Source organism: Miscanthus floridulus, chromosome 5 (genome assembly GCF_019320115.1).
Source record: "Miscanthus floridulus cultivar M001 chromosome 5, ASM1932011v1, whole genome shotgun sequence".
Lineage (NCBI taxonomy): Eukaryota > Viridiplantae > Streptophyta > Magnoliopsida > Poales > Poaceae > Miscanthus > Miscanthus floridulus.
In genome coordinates this window covers 22904682-22923086 of record NC_089584.1, presented here as the reverse complement: position 1 = coordinate 22923086, position 18405 = coordinate 22904682, and the positions used below count along the sequence as shown (strand labels likewise).

The 18405-nt window shown below is 42.2% G+C and overlaps 1 long non-coding RNA gene and 1 other non-coding gene across 2 annotated transcripts; one reads left to right on the top strand and one right to left on the bottom strand.

The window, feature by feature from the left end:
• Nucleotides 1-4940: 4940 nt before the first annotated feature.
• On the top strand, nt 4941-5674 carry LOC136451763 (uncharacterized). The gene is made up of 3 exons (XR_010758640.1): nt 4941-5317; nt 5424-5515; nt 5592-5674. It is a non-coding gene; the product is annotated as an uncharacterized lncRNA (long non-coding RNA).
• Nucleotides 5675-9379: 3705 nt separating this feature from the next.
• On the bottom strand, nt 9380-9488 carry LOC136455689 (small nucleolar RNA R71). The gene has a single exon (XR_010759169.1). It is a non-coding gene; the product is annotated as a small nucleolar RNA R71 (small nucleolar RNA).
• Nucleotides 9489-18405: the final 8917 nt, after the last annotated feature.

Sequence of the window (18405 nt, the reverse complement as noted above, 5' to 3'; positions counted from 1 at the left end):
TTTTATCTCTTCAAGATCTTTCATGAGCTTCTCATTGTCACTCTTGAGCTTGACATACTCATCATAGTCATTGCACTCAACCACTTGCTTGCCCTTGCTACTAGATCCATGCTCAATGCTTTCATCAATTAAATCATCACATGAGGTATCTATATCAATCTTAACAACATGGTTAGTAGCATCATGTGGCTCATTTGGTAAGAATTCTTGTGCAATAATAAGGGTATCATAATTGATCTTTAGAGTTGTATATTCATCTTTTAGCTTATTGTGACTAGTGATAAGCTCATTGTGCACCCACTCAAGTTTATCATTTTTATCTTTAAGCTCTTTCTTAGAAGATTTGAGCTCCTTGAGTTTGGATGATATAGAATCATTTGTTTCTTTGAGCTCATCATTAGCCTTTTCTAATGTATCACACTTAGCTAAGAGTGAATCATTTTTAGCATCAAGTTTTTCATTTGTAGCTCTACTCTTTCTAATGATCTTAGTATATTTTCTTAGTATTTTGACAAGATCATCATATGTAGGTGAGTCATCATCATCGCTATCGCTATCATTATCGCTAGCATGTTCATCATCACTACTATCATCACTCTTAGTTACCTTGCGTTCACCTTTGGCCATAAGGCATAGGTGTGTAGAGGATGATGGCGATGATGGCGGTGAAGATGCAAGATCAATTGCAATGGCGGCCACCTTTTCATCATCACTATCATTATCGGATGATCCACTTGATGAATCAATGTCCGTGAGCCAATCACCGACAATATAGGCCTTGCCACTCTTCTTCTTCTTGTAGAACTCCCTCTTTTTGCCATCTCTCTTCTTGTAGGGCTTGTTCTTTTTCTTTTCATCTTCATCGCTTGAATCATCTTTCTTGCCCTTGTTCTTGAACTTGTCTTTCTTGGGCTTTGTGCATTGATGAGCTAGGTGGCCAAGTTCGCCACAATTGTAGCAATCTATCTCGGAGATTGGCTTTCTTCTTGAGCTAGTGAAGAACTTCTTCTTCTTGCCATCAAACTTGATGCCACTCTTGTTTAGCCTTTTTAGCATCTTGGTGGTCTTCTTCACCATGAGGGCAAGGCTTTCTTCATCATCTTCATCACTTGAGCTCTCATACTCAAGTCTTGCTTTGCCCTTGTCTTGGCTAGCTTTGAATGCTAAGTCCTTCTCTTTCTTCTTTGTAGAGGATGAGCCATCTTGTGGTGTGATGTGCATGTACATCTTATGAGCATTGATCTTTCCCAAGATTTGTGTCGGTGTAGCGGTGGAAAGATCACCTTGATGTAGCACGGTCACAATGTGCCCATATTTGTCAATGGGGAGGACACTCAAGATTTTTCTCACAACATCGGATGGTGACATTTGAGTAAGTCCAAGCCCATTGACTTCCTCTACAAGAACATTTAATCAAGAATACATCTCATTAGCACTTTCTTTGGGAAACATCTCAAAAGAATTTAGCTTTTTAATTACAAGATGATAGCGTTCCTCACGCTCACTCTTGGTTCCCTCATGGAGCGCACAAACGTCCGACCATAGTGCATGGGCGTCTTTGTGGTTCCTTACATGATTGAACACATCTTTGCAAAGGCCTCTAAAGATTGTGTTGCGAGCCTTTGCATTCCATTTTTCATAGTTCACTTCATCGCCTTGAAGTTGTGCGGCATTCTTAGGTGTTGGGAACCCTTGAGAGGCGGCTCTAAGTATTCCAACTTCTAGAGCTTCTAAGTACGCTTCCATGCGGATTTTCCAATATGGAAAATCATCTCCCTCAAAGATAGGAGGAGGTCCATCCCCGTGAGACATCTTGCTCTAAGCGATTAAGCTTAAAAACGTGAGCACGAGACTCTGATACCAATTGAAAGGATCAAGATGCCCAAGAGGGGGGTGAATTGGGCTAATTCTAAATTCTCTTGCAATAATCAAATCCTACGGATAGCCCAATTAACCCCTTGTGCCTAGAAAAGTGTTTATATCAAACTAATGCACAACAACCTCGTAGCCTATGTTCCAAACTAACTCTAGCAAGCAATTCTATGGATGTAAAACAAGTATTGAATTTCTCAAAGTAAATACTCAAAGTAAGTGATCAAAGTAAATAGAGAGAGAAAGGAACGCGGCGATGTTTTGCCGAGGTATCGGAGAGTTGCCACTCCCCACTAGTCCTCGTTGGAGCACCCACACAAGGGTGTAGCTCCCCCTTGATCCGCGCAAGGATCAAGTGCTCTCTACGGGTTGATTCTTCGACACTCCGTCGCGGCGAATCACCCAAAGCCGCTCACAACTTGAGTTGGGTCACCCACAAGCTCCGCCGGGTGAACACCAAACTCCCAATCACCACCAAGCCGTCTAGGTGATGGCGATCACCAAGAGTAACAAGCACGAACTCTCACTTGACCACGCGAAGCCTAATGAGAAGATGGATGCACACTTTGCTACTCTTGATTTGCTAGTGAGGCTACTCTCTTGGATTCTCAAATCACAAACACCTCACTAGGACCTTGCTCTTCTTGGCACTCACAAACGTGTTTCTCAGCTGTTAGAATGAGCAAAAGTTACTCCACTCACGAGTGGAGCTCCTATTTATAAGGCAGCCTAAAAAACAAACCGTTATGAGCTTCTGCGGGATGACCGGACGCTCCGATCGTTTTGACCGGACGCTCTGGTCAGTTCAACCCGCGAACAGTTTTCAAGTGATGACCGGACGCTGTCAGAGTCTGGTTAGTACCGACCAGACGCGTCCAATCGCTCTTGGATGCTTACTGTAAACGACTGGACGCTAGATACTCAGGGTCCGGTCATCACTGACCGGACGCGTCCGGTCACTCTTTCCCAAGTCTGGACCCTTACTGGAGTCGACCGGACGCTGGCCCTCAGTGTCCGGTCACATGACCTTCCAGCGTCCGGTCACCCCAGACTTGATCACCTCAGTCAAATGAACTGACCGGACCCTACGGCTAGCGTCCGGTCGCACCGGAGCCAGCGTCCGGTCAGTGTTTGACACTCCATTCACTTTAAACTTTCTAACATATATGAATGAAGTTTGCTCCAAAGGATCTTAGGCATTCATAGGAGCTACCTAGAGCTAGTTTTAACAAGTGTGCACCACACCTAACTCACTAGACTCAACTAGGTCAAGCTACCCGTTCATACCCCCCTTCATAGTACGGCCAAAGGAAAAAAACAAAGTCCTAAACTACTCTAAGTGTCTCTCCAACTCCAATTGACACTTAGAACTAGTCATCTTTAACCTTGTCGTCCATCCTTTGAAAACCGAAACGATTTCCATCGTAGGGGCATGACAACCTCGATTGCCCAATTGATCTCCATTACCATGACCTAACTTAATTGCCTCTGCAAAATACACGTTAGTCATAGTAATCTTGTATTGACATTAATCACCGAAATCCAACTAGGGGCCTAGATGCTTTCAATGCTGATGGTGTGGGTGTGTTGTGTATCACTAAAATTACGCTAAAAGCCTCTTTGCTTATGAAAGGCTGTTCTAGGCATTTGCCAATTCATGTAATGCATTTCTACTTATGAAAGGTTTTGCTGATATACATTGTTGTTAAGCAGTTTCTGTTTCTTTTTTTTTTGCACTGCAGTGTTGGCTCATATACATGTCTGTTTTTGTTAGGTCTATATTCCCTACATCTGGGGTGCTTCTCATTTGTTTCAAAGATCCAACAGACACTTTTGTTGCTCCTACAAATCGTAGGTTGCTGTTGTTTAGACTGGTGGGCTAAACTCCTACTTTTCTTTCTATTTTCCTCATCTACGTTGCACTTTTCACCTATAGTCATAGTGTTGCTTGCTGAATTTGTAACCTCTGGTTATTCATATGCATGTTCACGTGTCGGACTGCTGGTTCTATTCTATTCTACTATTGTTATTCAGATTGATCGGTTTACAACATCCGTTTGTCCTTTTCAAACATACAATGCTTGATTAAGATAATGAAAAAGGCATCATAGCTTATTGACTTTTCTGATAATCATTGTTTCCTTCTTTGCCAAAGTAATTGTTGTTCTTCGAGTGATATGTATGACATAAATAGTACGGTAAAGGCATCAATAATTGTTGTTCTTCGAGTGAGATGACATATATAGTATGGTAAATGCATCCAAAAATTGTTTTCATTCGTTGCTGCATCTAAATCCTTAACTGTACCCTCCTATGATTGTGTCTGATGGATGCCTGTGATTTCAGATTTTAGGATATTGGTTGCTCAGGTAAATTTGTTAGGGTTTTTTACTGCACTATATACTTACTGCTTCAGTAACTTCACACAGATTTTTTGCACTCTTATTATCTTTAAAGCTTCTCACTTATTCATATATTCTAGGATTAGATTGATCTGAAAAATGGAAAAAGAAGTGAACAACCATAATCCTATATCACAAAGCAACTGCTGATATACGATGAATGGAATATGATTTGTGAATGTTAGCTTGTCTTAGAAGGGGAGCCTTGGCGCAGTGGTAAAGCTGCTGCCTTATGACCATGAGGTCACGGGTTCAAGTCCTGGAAACAGCCTCTTGTAGAAATGCATGGAAAGGCTACGTACAGAAGACCCAAGTGGTCGGACCCTTCCCCTAACCCTGCACAAGCGGGAGCTACGTGCACTGGACAAATGACAGTTCTGGTACTCTAATTAGTTTCAACTAATATTAATGCCTTTCGAAATCCAAGTCACCGATGTGCTTAATGAACACTTCTGGTTCATTTAAACCTTAAACGTTCAAAATTTGGCTTTCTTTTTACGTAGTGCATAACCTGCTAGAAATTAAAGCAAATGCTCCCATCAGCTATTTTTATTTTCTGAGGAAAGTTCCGCTTCACTAAATAAGATAGCAAATGAGGTCAATCAAAATTATTTTGTCTTATCATAGAATGAATCCATGTCTCAGTACTATATTCAAGCAAATCACTCTTGACAGTACTGAGACAAATGCATCGTCTACTGCATGTATCTCCGATCATATCTTCATGCATAGTTTGAGGTGGCCACATACTTCTACAGTTAAGATATAGTATTTCCCTTTCCTTAAAGAAAAGGCTTCCCTTCTTGCTAATAACACACCTAATTACTATAGTTCTAGAACATAGGTTGAAACACAATAGTGTCTTGCTGCCAGACAGGTGAACCATTAGCATTGTACCCCCAAAAAATATGATCTTTTTTACTGACATGTCATCTATTGACATATTCATATAATATCTAATGCATATTACAGGCTTCAGCCACACCTGTTCAAAGCACGGTACATCCATTGGTCATCTGTGGAAGCACCACAAAACAGCAAAGGTACTATGTCCCCATCGTATGCCAATTATCTATACCCAATACAAAGGGTACATCATGAATTACCATCGCCATTAACCAATTTCAGATACACATCAACAATACACAGGCATTGGAAGACTAAACGCATACAGCATGCACCCAGATGAAATTGCAAAAGAGATTGCAGTACCATTTAACTTATATGTCACCATTTTCAAGGTAACATATATACCACCAAAGCTTTATCATCCATTTAAGCAAAGCGAATCTACAAGCAAATCTGTTTTCACAGCAGACGCTCCATGCAGCGAGCTTTGACTTGGAGATGTTACCGTGATGCAAACAACATGAATTGGCTCATCTACCGTGGATGGCAGATACATTCACCATGCCATAAACTGACATGGCTAACAGTCATCATGCTCTACATTTATCTGCAAAACTGTGATTTTTTCTGCTATAATTTGGAGTGCTTTTTAAACAAGTATTTTTATTAACAGTAGATAGATCCAAACTTAATGTTTCAGCAACCATTTTCCCTGTTGATTTCAGATTGATTGACATTTTGTTTCCACATCCTAGGCGCCTGTGTGGCTCCAGCCTTCATCTGTGCCACTTCAATAGGTATGTTTCTCTTGCACACAAACAGAAGGCGTGTGCCTGTCTCTTCAGCATTCCACTTCATTTGGTCCTCTGAATCCCCATTCTCTGCTTTTGTTTCCTACCAGAATATGTGCTCCTTACAGTGAACAGTGCATAAAAACAACCAAACTATATAGGTCATAGAAGTAGGGCCCGATTGCAAAGGAAGGGAAAGCTCTGTTCTCGAACTTCCCAAAGTAATGCCTCTTATGTGTGGATTCAGTGGTGATCTTAGCAGTGACTACTAAGTGTAATTGCACTAATCAATGTATGCTTTGACTTGTAATTAAGAATGACATAGGAATTATTCCTCTAATATTCTAACCTGACCATGCTAATGCTATAGATAGGAGTGCTCTTAGAGATTTATTTATCATTATTATAAACTTGATCAATGCTTATCATATATATCTTTTATCTTGTGACTTACCTCTGTTATGAGTAGAGATATTGTTATGGTTTATTTCTCCATCAATGTTATAAGTTATCAATACATGTCCAAAGCACACCTTTCCTGTGGTAAAATATAAATAACGATACCTAGAATACTCTTAGGTAAAATGCTATAATGGTATAATTATCTGTCCGCTTGCAGAATCCGTTTCATTCATGTATTTATATTCTTTCTAGTCACATAAAATGATAAACATCTACTTAGTATTATTCTAGTAGCAATGCTAGGTAGTACCAACAAACATTTCTGGCACCATCATTGGGGCTGACAACCTAGTTCAAGTAATGTTAGAGGTGTAGGTAATTAATAAGTGGCTACTAAAATAAGTGACAAGTTAATAAATACCAACAAGCATTTTTGGCGCTGTTGCCGAGGAAGGTAGCTAGCACAGGAAGTATTGATAAACTTATATTATTTGATGTGATTGAAATAACCATTGACCTCTGCTTAAATAGGATTACCCTTGTTTTGTCTACTCGTGTATCTTATGCAGGGTAATATATGACCGGTTTTGACCTTCTAACAAACTTCATTGACGATCCAGAAGCACTACTCAAGAGAACTAAGGCTAAACTCAAGAGAGTATCAGCTTTAGAGTCGGAGGACAACCGTATAAGGCGAAGCTTAACCCTAGAATTTGAAGCCATGGCTAACAAGAGTCTTCATGAATTCTCTGATCCAACTACAGCTAACATCCGTACTAGACCTGAAGTCAATGTTGGAGATAATGGATTTGAACTCAAGCCCACGCTCATCAATATGGTACAAGCCAGCCAATTTTCTAGGAAGGCACATGAAGATGCAAGTGCACATCTGAAAGGTCCTACTATGGCTAGAGGGGGGTGAATAGCCCATTAAAATTCTACAAAACACTAGAGCAACTTGATTAGTAAGACAACTGGCGAAGTGCAAGTTTTGCTCTAGCTTTACAAGGGTTGCAAGTCACCTACCTAATCAATTCTAGTCACTATGATCACTAGGCACATAATTTGCTATGTCACTATTTGCTACTCTAGGCGAACAAGGCTAGCAAGAAAAGCTACTCTAACAATCTAAACAAGAGAGCAAAATACTCTACTTTGCGGGAAAGTAAATGTGAGGTCAAGATTGTTATACTGTCGCGTAGGGGATGAACCAATCACCAAGATGATAACCAACCAATACACTGGGAGAATACCAAATGGAAAGAGACACAAGTATTTTTCTCCCATGGTTCATGTGCTTATCGGCACGCTACGTCCCTGTTGTGTCGACCAACACTTGGTGGTTCGATGGCTAAGAGGTGTAGCACGAACCTCATCCAACCCGTGGACACCACAAGAACCTACCCACAAGTGAGGTATCTCAATGACACGCGTAATCCACTAGAGTTGCCTTTGGTGCTCTGCCAGGGAAGGCACAATAACCCCTCACAATCATCGGGAGGTGGCCAAGAACAATCACCAACTCTTGCCACAACTCCTTTGCTGCTCCAAGCCATCTAGGTAGCGGTAACCACCAAGAGTAACAAGAATCCCGTAGCTCAAACGATCCCCAGGTGCCACTAGATGCAAACTCACAAGCAAATGCACTAGGAATCACTCCTAATCTCACTTTGATGATGAATCAAGGATGGAGATGAGTGGGAGGTGTTTGCTTAGGCTCACAAGGATGTCAAGTATGTCAAAGTACCAAGAGCAAAGGCTTGGAGCCGGCCACCAACTATTTATAAACCCCCAAAACAAATAGAGCTGTTAGGGTCATAAAGGGGTACTGCCCGAGCTGACTAGATGCACCTGTCGGGTTGACCGGACACAGCCTTAGCGTTCGGTTGCTCGTGCCTTACTACACCGATGCTAGCCATGTGTTCACGTTCGAATATCGTACGTTGATCTCCAACGGTCACTGAATAGTCAAGGTCACGGTCAAAGGACGACCGGACGCGCCTGATGTCGCACTGCCTGGCGTCCGTTCGTTTCCAGAGAGGGTTCACCGCATGAAAATACTAACTGGACGCGTCAGGTCAATGCCGACCTAACGCGCCCCAGCGTCCGATCGTCTCTCTTCTTCTCTGCACGCATGAGCCATGATGACATTAGCATACGTCATCGGCCATCAGACGTGGGCCCTACATGTCAGATCCACAGCGTACGCATGCCACCAACAAGTGACCTGACGCGCCGGTCAAGCTAGGGCAGCGTCCGATCAAACTTCTTCGCTCTCGGCCAGCCACGCGCCATGGCAAAGAACTGACCTGACGCTGACGTCAGCGTCTGGTTGTGACTAGCTCAATGTCCGGTCACTGTCTGTCTCCTCCTTTTCTTTTTCAAAGTCTGCAACCGCTTCACCCTTGCTTCCAACTTGCTAACCACAAAGTGTAGAACTTGTATGCACGTGTGTTAGCATTTTCCAAAGCATTTAACAAGGGTCACATGTTAGCACACTAGGTTCCTAAATGCAATGCATGAATCATGTCACCTAGTGGCACTCGATAAACTGTTTAGCCAAAGAATTCCCCTCTTTATAGTATGGCTATCGATCCTAAGTCACTCACACCATCTATGATGTCTTGAGTGCAAAACAAAAATGGTACTATCACATATACCTTTGCCTTGAGCCTATTTTTGTTTTTCTCTTTCTTCTTTTCCAAATGTGAAGCACTTGATAATCTTTTGGTCACCTCCATCACCATGACCATCATCTAGCTCCACCACTTGGCATGGGACTTATCATTTTATGTCTACACACTTAGCACAATGATTAGTCTCTAGGTTTCATCAACTATCCAAAATCAAACTAGGGCTTTCAACATCTCCAACACTTTATGGAGATTTGCAGCACCTTCACTATCAAGGGAGTAACCAAAGATGCCATTTTACTCCGCATTTTCTCATTCTCACTCTTGGGGAAGCCTAAGCAGTGGTTCTACACCAACAAAGACAAGAATAATACATGGGATATCTGCTCCACTGCCTTCCTAGCCAAGTTCTTTCCCATAGACAAGACCAATGCTCTGTGTGGAAGAATCTCAAGTTTTCAGCAACAATATGATGAATCTATCCCTAAGGCATGGGAATGTTTCCAAGACTATATATTAGAATGTCCTTATCATGTGATGGAGAATTGGCTACTCATGCAGACCTTCTACCATAGGCTGACCACTAGCACCCGTAAGACAATGGATGCTGCTGCTGGAGGTGTTTTCTTATCACTTACCGTTAGAGATGCAACAGCTCTTATTGAGAAGATGGCCTCCAACCAAAGCAAAATAAAGAACATACTTAGACTCGCAAGAGAGGTGGAGGTATGCATCAACTCAAGGAGGTAGACATGTTGTCTGTCAAGATGGACCTGCTGATGAAGAAACTTGAAGACCGAGTTAGTGAGAAGAAAGAAGTCATGCACATCAATGATTTCCGCATAACTTGTGAAGTGTGTGGTGACACTAGGCATTCAGGGAATAATTGTTCCGAAACCCAAGAGGATGTGAACTACATCGACAACAACAACTATCGTCCTCAACAGAATCAAGGATGGAACCAATAGAGGCCGAACTACCAAGGTAACTACTGTAACACCTCTGGTGTTACGAGCTCGCTTAGTCCTAGATTAAGGCCTGAAAGAAATTATCAAAACACGTTCTTGGGTTTAAAAATTTAAAACGCACATGTAATAATAAATAATTTTTATAAATAGAAATAAAATAAAACTTGCATCTAGAACTTAAATAAATTTTGAAGTACAAGATTAGTAGATGAAAATGCAACTTTTGTTTCGGTAAATAAATGTTGTTCAATAGCCTATTGATAGCTCAAGAATTGAATTTGGCATTTAATTTCAGCTTCTAGAACTAAAATGACCGGGTCTTATTGCCTTATGACCACGCCATTTTGGCATTTAAATTTTGACTAAAATTCTTAAACACTAGCTACAAGCTCTGGTATGGTCGATTGCATCTAAGTGAGTATGGGAGAATGGTATAGGTCACAGTGGTGTTGGGTGTTATGACACTCTTAAAAATTGCTTGAACTTCGTAAGAACGCGCTGTGAACCATGTTAGGCACTATGTTCGCGAACCAGCATCTAGTGTGACAAACCCATCTTGGCACTTCTCCACCTCCCTCTCTGGTTGTTCTCTAGGCATGTAGATGGTTTTGCTAGCTAACTGGTAGTACCGACATTGGGTTTGTGTATTTGGTTAAGCCTCGACCGAAGTGCTAACTAGTTTTTGTTTCGCTTTAAAAAGCGTGCGTAGCACCGTTTCTAGCCGTTCGGGCTGTGGGTGCGGTTATCGCACGTGCACGCTGCTGCCAGTCCTAGCCGTGCGCGGGTCAAAGCCGATGTTGTAGCCGCCACGTCTGGCCAGCTGTGACCGCCTATGGCCACTGCCGCGCGGTGCTATGCTCCTGGCCATGGTCGTTGCCCCGCTGGCCGGCCATCACGGCTGCCGGCCGCATGCCGGGCTGAGCTAGCCACAGTGGCTCCCAGCCATGCCACCAAGCTGTGTGGGCCCGACGCTGCAGCCACGATGCTCATGCACAAAGTAAAGAGAGAAGGAGGAACACGGTGATGTTTTGTCGAGATATCAGAGAGTCGCCACTCTCCACTAGTCCTCATTGGAGCATCCATGCAAGGGTGTAGCTCCCCCTTAATCCGTGCAAGGATCAAGTTCTCTCTACGGGTTGATTCTTTGACGCTCCGTTGTGGTGAATCACCCACAACCGCTCACAACTTGAGTTGGGTCATCCACAAGCTCTCTAGATGATCACCAAGCTCTTAATCACCACCAAGCCGTCTAGATGATGGCGATCACCAAGAGTAACAAGCACGAACTCTCACTTGACCACGATAAGCCTAATGAGAAGGGTGGATGCACACTTTGCTACTCTTGCTTTCACTAATGAGGGCTCTCTTTGGTATTCTCAAATCTCAATCACCTCACTAGGACCTTGCTCTTCTTGGCACTCTCAAAGGTGTTTCTCATCTATTGGAATGAGCAAAAGTACCCCCACACACGAGTGGAGGAAGTATTTATAACACCGGCTGAAAAACAAACCGTTATGTGTCTCTGCGGGGTGACTGGATGCTCCAGTCATGTTGACCGGACACTCCGGTCAGTTCTCCCCAAACTCCAGTGTTTAAGTGGTAACCGGACGTTGGATAGCGTCCGGTCAACACTGACCGAATGCGTCCGGTCGTGATTTTCCCTCTCTGGAACCTTACTGGAGTCGACCAGACGCTGGCCCTCAGCGTCCGGTCACTTCACCTCTCAGCATTCGGTCGCACCAGACGAAATCACCTTGGTCAAATGAATTGACCGGACTCTGCGCTAGCGTCCGGTCAGTATTTGACCCTCCATTCACTTCCAACTCTCGATCATACGTGAATGAAGTTTGCTCCATTAGATCTAAGGGCTATTTTGGAGCTACCTAGTGCTAGATTTAGCAAGTGTGCACCACACCTAACTCACTAGACTCACCTAGATCAAGCTACCCGTCCATACCCCCCTTAATAGTATGGCCAAAGGAAAAAAACAAAGTCCTAAACTACTCTAAGTGTCTCTTCACCTCCAATCGACACTTAAAACTAGTCCATCCTTAACCATGTCGTCCATCCTTTGAAAACCAAAATGATTTTCATCGTAGGGGCATGACCACCATGATTGCCCAATCGATCTCCATTACCATGACCTAACTTAATTGCCTCTGTAAAACACACGTTAGTCATAGTAATCACGTATTGTCATTAATCACCGAAACCCAACTAGGGGCCTAGATGCTTTCAATCTCCCCCTTTTTGGTGATTGATGACAATACCACCTTGAGTATGTGAAAGAGATGAGGTTTTTAACATGCTTGGATCATATAAGCTTTTGACAATAAGAACAAAAAAGTTAGGCAGGCTTATATGACCCAAGCCAACATGATGTACTTAAAAGATATGAAATAAGCATGAGTACAAGTAATAAAGCTCATTTGCATCGGAGTAAAACGCGGAAGCAAAGCAAATGAGCTCAACACAAGTGATATGACATATAAATAATTCAAAATAGAGAGCACACATGTCATATATCACAATCACGTAGATATCACTATCACATAAATATAGTTTGATGCATAAAAGTAAACACACGACAAATGCATAATAGTGTATCACACATAAAACTTCAAATGTAATAGATAAGCTAATAGATAAACTAAGCTCCTCCTAGATATGTTGCTCCCCCTAAGTCTAACATACTCAATCCCTCTCCCCCTTTGGCGTCAAACACCAAAACCTAAGGGTCGGTTGGCGGGGCTGTAGCGAATGAGCCGGGCGCTGAGGTACGAGGAGCGAGCTGGAACTGCGTGCCATCATCATCTGACCCTGAGCTCTGAGCAGTCTCACCCTCTATAGTTGGAAGTGACACTAAAGCAGTCTGGGTCGGATCAGGGACTGGAGCTGCTGTAGACTGTGCTGGTATGACTATAGCAGCTGGCTCTAATGATGCCACTGAGGAAGGGAGCATCTCTGTAGTCTCGGTAATAGGTGCAACTATAGAAGGACCTAGGACATGTAAATATGGCGGAGTAGGCTGCCCTGTCAACTCACTGAACGAAGCACCAAGGCTCCTAGACACTGTAGTCTCTGGCACTAGCAGCGAGGAAGTCTGAGCCGGTGTGAACTACGGGGCTAGCACTGACGAAGCAAACCACTGGGACACCTGCTCTGTAGGTGAAGCAAACTGTGCTGGTGGTTGTCCCTGACTCTAAAGCCCACAAGGCTATAAAGCTGGAGTCATAGAAGTGGTGGCATGCTGATCAAGCTAGGGTGAAGGCCGTGGCGGTGGAGCGCCAATAGCTGTCATAACATGCTATATAAACCCAAGTAGCTGCTGCTGCTTGAGGAGCTGCTGCTGATGCATGGCCTGCTGTCGCGTCCGCGTACTCCTCCTCTGTTCGCACGTGAGAATTAGAGGGAGGGAGCATGGGTGGGAAAGGAGAGAAATCCAGGGGGTTTGTGTGTGAATGAGTGAGAGATGCATGAATAGTAAAAAGGCTAATAAGATTTTAAAAGGAGTTTGGGGTTCACGAAGCAATTGTGCCTATTAGCTTCTGCTCTTTTTCAGATATGGATCAAATCGGTTCAGGTTTGTAAAATTTGTATAAATTCAAAATTAAGTCCTAAAATCGTGATTCTAGTTTTGTTAGACTCCTGATAATGTGTACTTTGTGATAGAGTAAAATATATCACCTAGTATAGTGGTCGTTTGGTAAATGGGTTTGACCTGAAACTTTTACACTAGGTTAATATAAGTATAAATCACCTATAGGTAATTTTTGTAGCTTCAAAATAATTAGTTTGCCAGGGTAGTTAATGAGCCCGAGTTTAAATATCTATTAAAACGATAAAATGGATAACGCAACATCTTGGGTTTGTAGAACTAAAATACTTGTGGGGAATAAGGCGTTATTTGTGAATATAAATACGTGGCCTAGAACATTAGGCGTTGAGCTAGTTCGTTAGCTTGAGCAACAAAATCATATCTTAAGTGGCGATTACCATTGATTAATTCTGTCACTACATGCATTGCTCGTATATCATCTTAGGAGCATCGAGGGATTGTGGATGTCATATGGAGTAGCATAACATATGGTGCTTTGATGATCGTGTCATCCCGTGGGAATATTAACTCTTGATTATATCTATCCAGGCAAGCCCCGGTGCATAATCCATATTATTCTGCACTTTATTATTTATGCTTGTGCACTAAGTTTCAAGGAGTTGAATGAAACCCACTTGCATATATTAATCCTTATCCCATGAGTATTACTAGTATGACAGGATCGTGTAGATTGCTATACTACAGGATTCGGTAGAAGTCGAGTGATTACCTGTCACTCGCGAGAGATAGAAAATATATTATTGTTACTATTATCATATTACTATCACATGGAATAATTATGAATAACAAATGGAGACCGGGCAGGACTGAGCTTGGATGGACTTGGACTTGGTTGGGCGACAGAGCGGGGCTCTGGTTGCACTTGTCCCGTCTGTGTCGATTAAGGACCGTCCGTTGCATTGGACCCTGGTCAAGTCACGGATTTATTATCACGAGCACATACTTGCTTATGGGAGCGGGAAAGCTTGTTCCTCTCTTGTCATGGGTTTCGGCTCTTTTTGGACCGACTATTATAGGTGGATTATGGGGTTGGAGGTCTAAGCACCGCACTGAGGCCGGGCCTCAGGTGTTGGGAGCTTGGAGTCCCAGTTTGGACGAGGACCTGGACCCCGTGATAGGAGGGTAGTGGGTTGGTCCTGCTCGTACAATTTTTAGGCTATGAGCAGGGTGTGTGTTTCTTTCGAGGTACCCTGCTAGGCTAAATTGATTCGTGGATCGTCGTTTCTATGCGACGATACGACTTGGCTACACTTTGGCATTGTAGTAATAACTAGAACTGGAAGAATGGTAAAATGGTTCTGATTGCTTACCACCTGCTTGAAAGTACTACAGGTGCTTACATATAATGGTTAGTTAAAGAACTAATTCTGACTGCTAATAAAAGTTGACCATAAGGACGCACATTTAGTATTACTTCATGCGGTTGCAATAACCCAAAAGCCAAACAGCCTTGTATAACCTTGGAGTCTTTTTCTTTCCTCCTGACGGGTAAGTCTTGCGGAGTACAATTGAGTACTCAGGGTTTGTTCTACCCTGTTGCAGGTGACAGGAACAGGGGAAGCTGACACTTGTGTGTGGAAACCTAGTGGGCTCAGTGAGGATTTCCTTTACGTTACGGATATAGAGTTGATTTAGAACTCCCACCAAAAAGGTTTTACAAAGAAAGGACTTATAACCTGTTAGCATTTCATGTATATACATGTTCTCCATGATAATGTTTAACTTGGCATTAAATGATTTCCATTCCGCTGAAACTCTGATAACATTTTATATTCCGCTGTTATAATCAAATAATAAATTACTCTGATGTTGTACTAAAAGTGGTGTAAGAAATGGTAAAAAGGTTGTAAGCTTTGTCTCTCATTTGCGATCCTGATGTAAAATGTGGATTTTTGAGTTCTCCCGTTGGGTGTGCTCGACAGAACTGCATAGTTTAGTGCGCTCCCTTGGGTACTTAGAGTCTAACGGAAGACAAGTACTCTTGGGAGGGCATCAGATTAGACGGTTCTGCCATAACTACCAAGGTAACTTTCAAGGTAATAATTATAATAATTTCAATCAACCACCCTTGAGAGAATTAGTTACTGGTCAATCTAGACTTATGGATTAGATGTCTAAAAAGATAGCTTCAAATCATAAAATCCTAGAAAACATAAGTACTAGAATGGATAGCTTTGCTTCTGTCATTAAGAACCAGCATAGCTTTAATAAAATGGTAGAATCACAAATTCCTCAGTTGGTAGCTGCTGTTCCTCCATCTGACAAAGGTAAGATTCTGGGGCAGCCGAAAAATTTAGAAACTGCAAATCTTGTTGATATTCACAATGCAGTTTTCTACTACACTCAACCGTTAGAAGGAAGGTGGATTGACTACACCCTTCCCGACAATAAAGGTGATCCAGGGAGACATGTCATTCCTATCTCCATTGGACGTCACATCTTCCAAGAAGGCTAAGAAGCTCCATGGTTAAAGGTAATATGGGTAAGTTTGAAAGTCAGATCGGTTTATTCTAATCCGGAGGAGAATTTTTGTTTGAACGCATGTGTACTTTTGAGGCGTGAAAGCATAGAAGCAACTCCTAATCTAAATTTGCTAAGTTTAGCTTTTCTAAGGGACTAGCAAAGGTTAAGCTTGGGGGAGCTTGTTAACAGTAGTTATTGTTCATCATAAACCGTCAACATAACTTGAATAAATGCTTAAAATGGATCACCAATAAAAACTTAGGGGTTTAAACTAATAATTTCCATAATTTTTGGTGAATCTGTATTTTCCGCAGGGTTATTTCAGAAAACCGGAAAGAGGGATCAAAACGTGAAAAAGAACTAAACTTAACCGCGATGAAAACTGCTCCAGAAGGTTCCAGAGGACTATAGGAGGCAACCCCCGAGGCAGACCCCGAGAGGCTACCAGGTGGGGCCGGCCAGCCCCACCATGGTGCCACCTGGTCTGGCAGGTGGCCCCTGCCTGTCAGCTTTCAAAAGCTTCCTCCACCGTCTCCTAGGATTACATCTACGCCGTCCTTCAAGTCGGTTTGATCCAAAGGCTCACATTGCACCCCCTGGGCTATATAAACAGACCCCAGCCCCCTGGAGGCATCAAGTCATTTGAGATCAAGTTATCCAGAGCCAGAAACCATAATCTCTTCAGAGCTCCTCTAGTTTCTAGGGCATAGCTAGTTAGGCTAGGTCTAGAGAGAGGCAAGCAGATCTTCGCTTGGATTCCTAACATCGTCTAGAGCTAGGTTTGGTATGATTCTTGTACCCCTCTCTCGTTGTATCTCCATTATTTTTATATGCTTTGGTACAATTGTCAAGACAATATAGTATTCATCTTATTCATGTTCAAGGTTGTAATGTTCATCGTCTACTTTGATTATATGCTTAGTATAGTTAGTTTATCATTGTGTTGATGCATAAGTTCGTATAGCGCTCACCCCAATGATCACAGGGTGGGTGGTAGAGATCATGTAAGCATGGTGCTTAGATGTTATTTACCTACGAATACACTCTATATTCCAGGTCGTGTGGTAGATCACGGGTGTGACACTACCGTTGAGTCCTTTGTAGTCTACTCCCCGAATATAGGTCATAGAAGTAGAGCCCGGTTGCAAAGGAAGGGAAAGCTCTGTTCTCGAACTTCCCGAAGTAATGCCCCTTATGTGTGGATTCAGTGGTGATCTTAGCAGTGACTACTATCTTAGCAGTGACTACTAAGTGTAATTACACTAATCAACGTATGCTTTGACTTGTAATTAAGAATGACTTAAGAATTATTCCTCTAATATTCTAACCTGACCATGCTAATGCTATAGATAGGAGTGCTCTGAGAGATTTATTTATCATTATTATGAACTTGATCAATGCTTATCGTATATAGCTTTTATCTTGTGACTTACCCCTGTTATGAGTAGAGAGATTGTTATGGTTTATTTATCCATCAATGTTATAAGTTATCAATACATGTCCAAAGCTACACCTTCCCTGTGGTAAATATAAATAATGATACCTGAAGTACTCTTAGGTAAAATGCTACAATGATATAATTATCTGTCCGCTTGCAGAATCATTTTCATTCATATCCTTATATTTTTTTCTAGTTAAATAAAATGATAAACATTACCAACAAACATTTTTGGCACCATCACTAAGGATGACAATCTAATTTAAATAATGCTAGAGACGTAGATAATTAATAGGTGGTTACTAAAACAAGAAACAAATTAATAAATACCCACACCTGTTCATTGTGTGGTTGGCTGAAAAATTAGCGTACCGTGTATTGTGTAGTTGGCCACCAGGCGTACATGTCGGCGACGGTGTCCACCATCCGGCGCCGGAGCTGGCCGCAGGCCTCGCTGAGACTGAGCAGAGCGTTGAAGCGCTTGGCGGCGGCCGGCGGGCGTCGTAGGCTCGTAGCAATAAGAAATTCTTTCTCGGTTCCGCGTGTGTTCGGTGTTCCACTACCACGTACCCGTCCCAATTGTTGCACTGGAGACGAGTTCTTGCCTAGACTTTTTCAACTGTGTCACAATTTTGTAATGAACAGGCGAGACGACTTGTCCCTTGGAACGCGAGTTGAAAAAAATGAAACTAAAGAACACGTCACGGTCCACAGATGTATATATACGCGTTTTGGTCTGACTCAAAAGTTTTTTTAGAAAAAAGTTTAGTGGGGTGAATATAATCATACTCCATCCGTCCCTAAATAACTGTCGCCGTTGGTATACGTGTCACAAGTTTGACTCGATTTGTAGAAAAATATATGCAACATTTATATCTTCGAATAAATTTATTAAAAACTAGATTCAAAGATCTTTCTAATGATACTAATTATATACCTTAAATATTAATATTTTTAAATATATATTT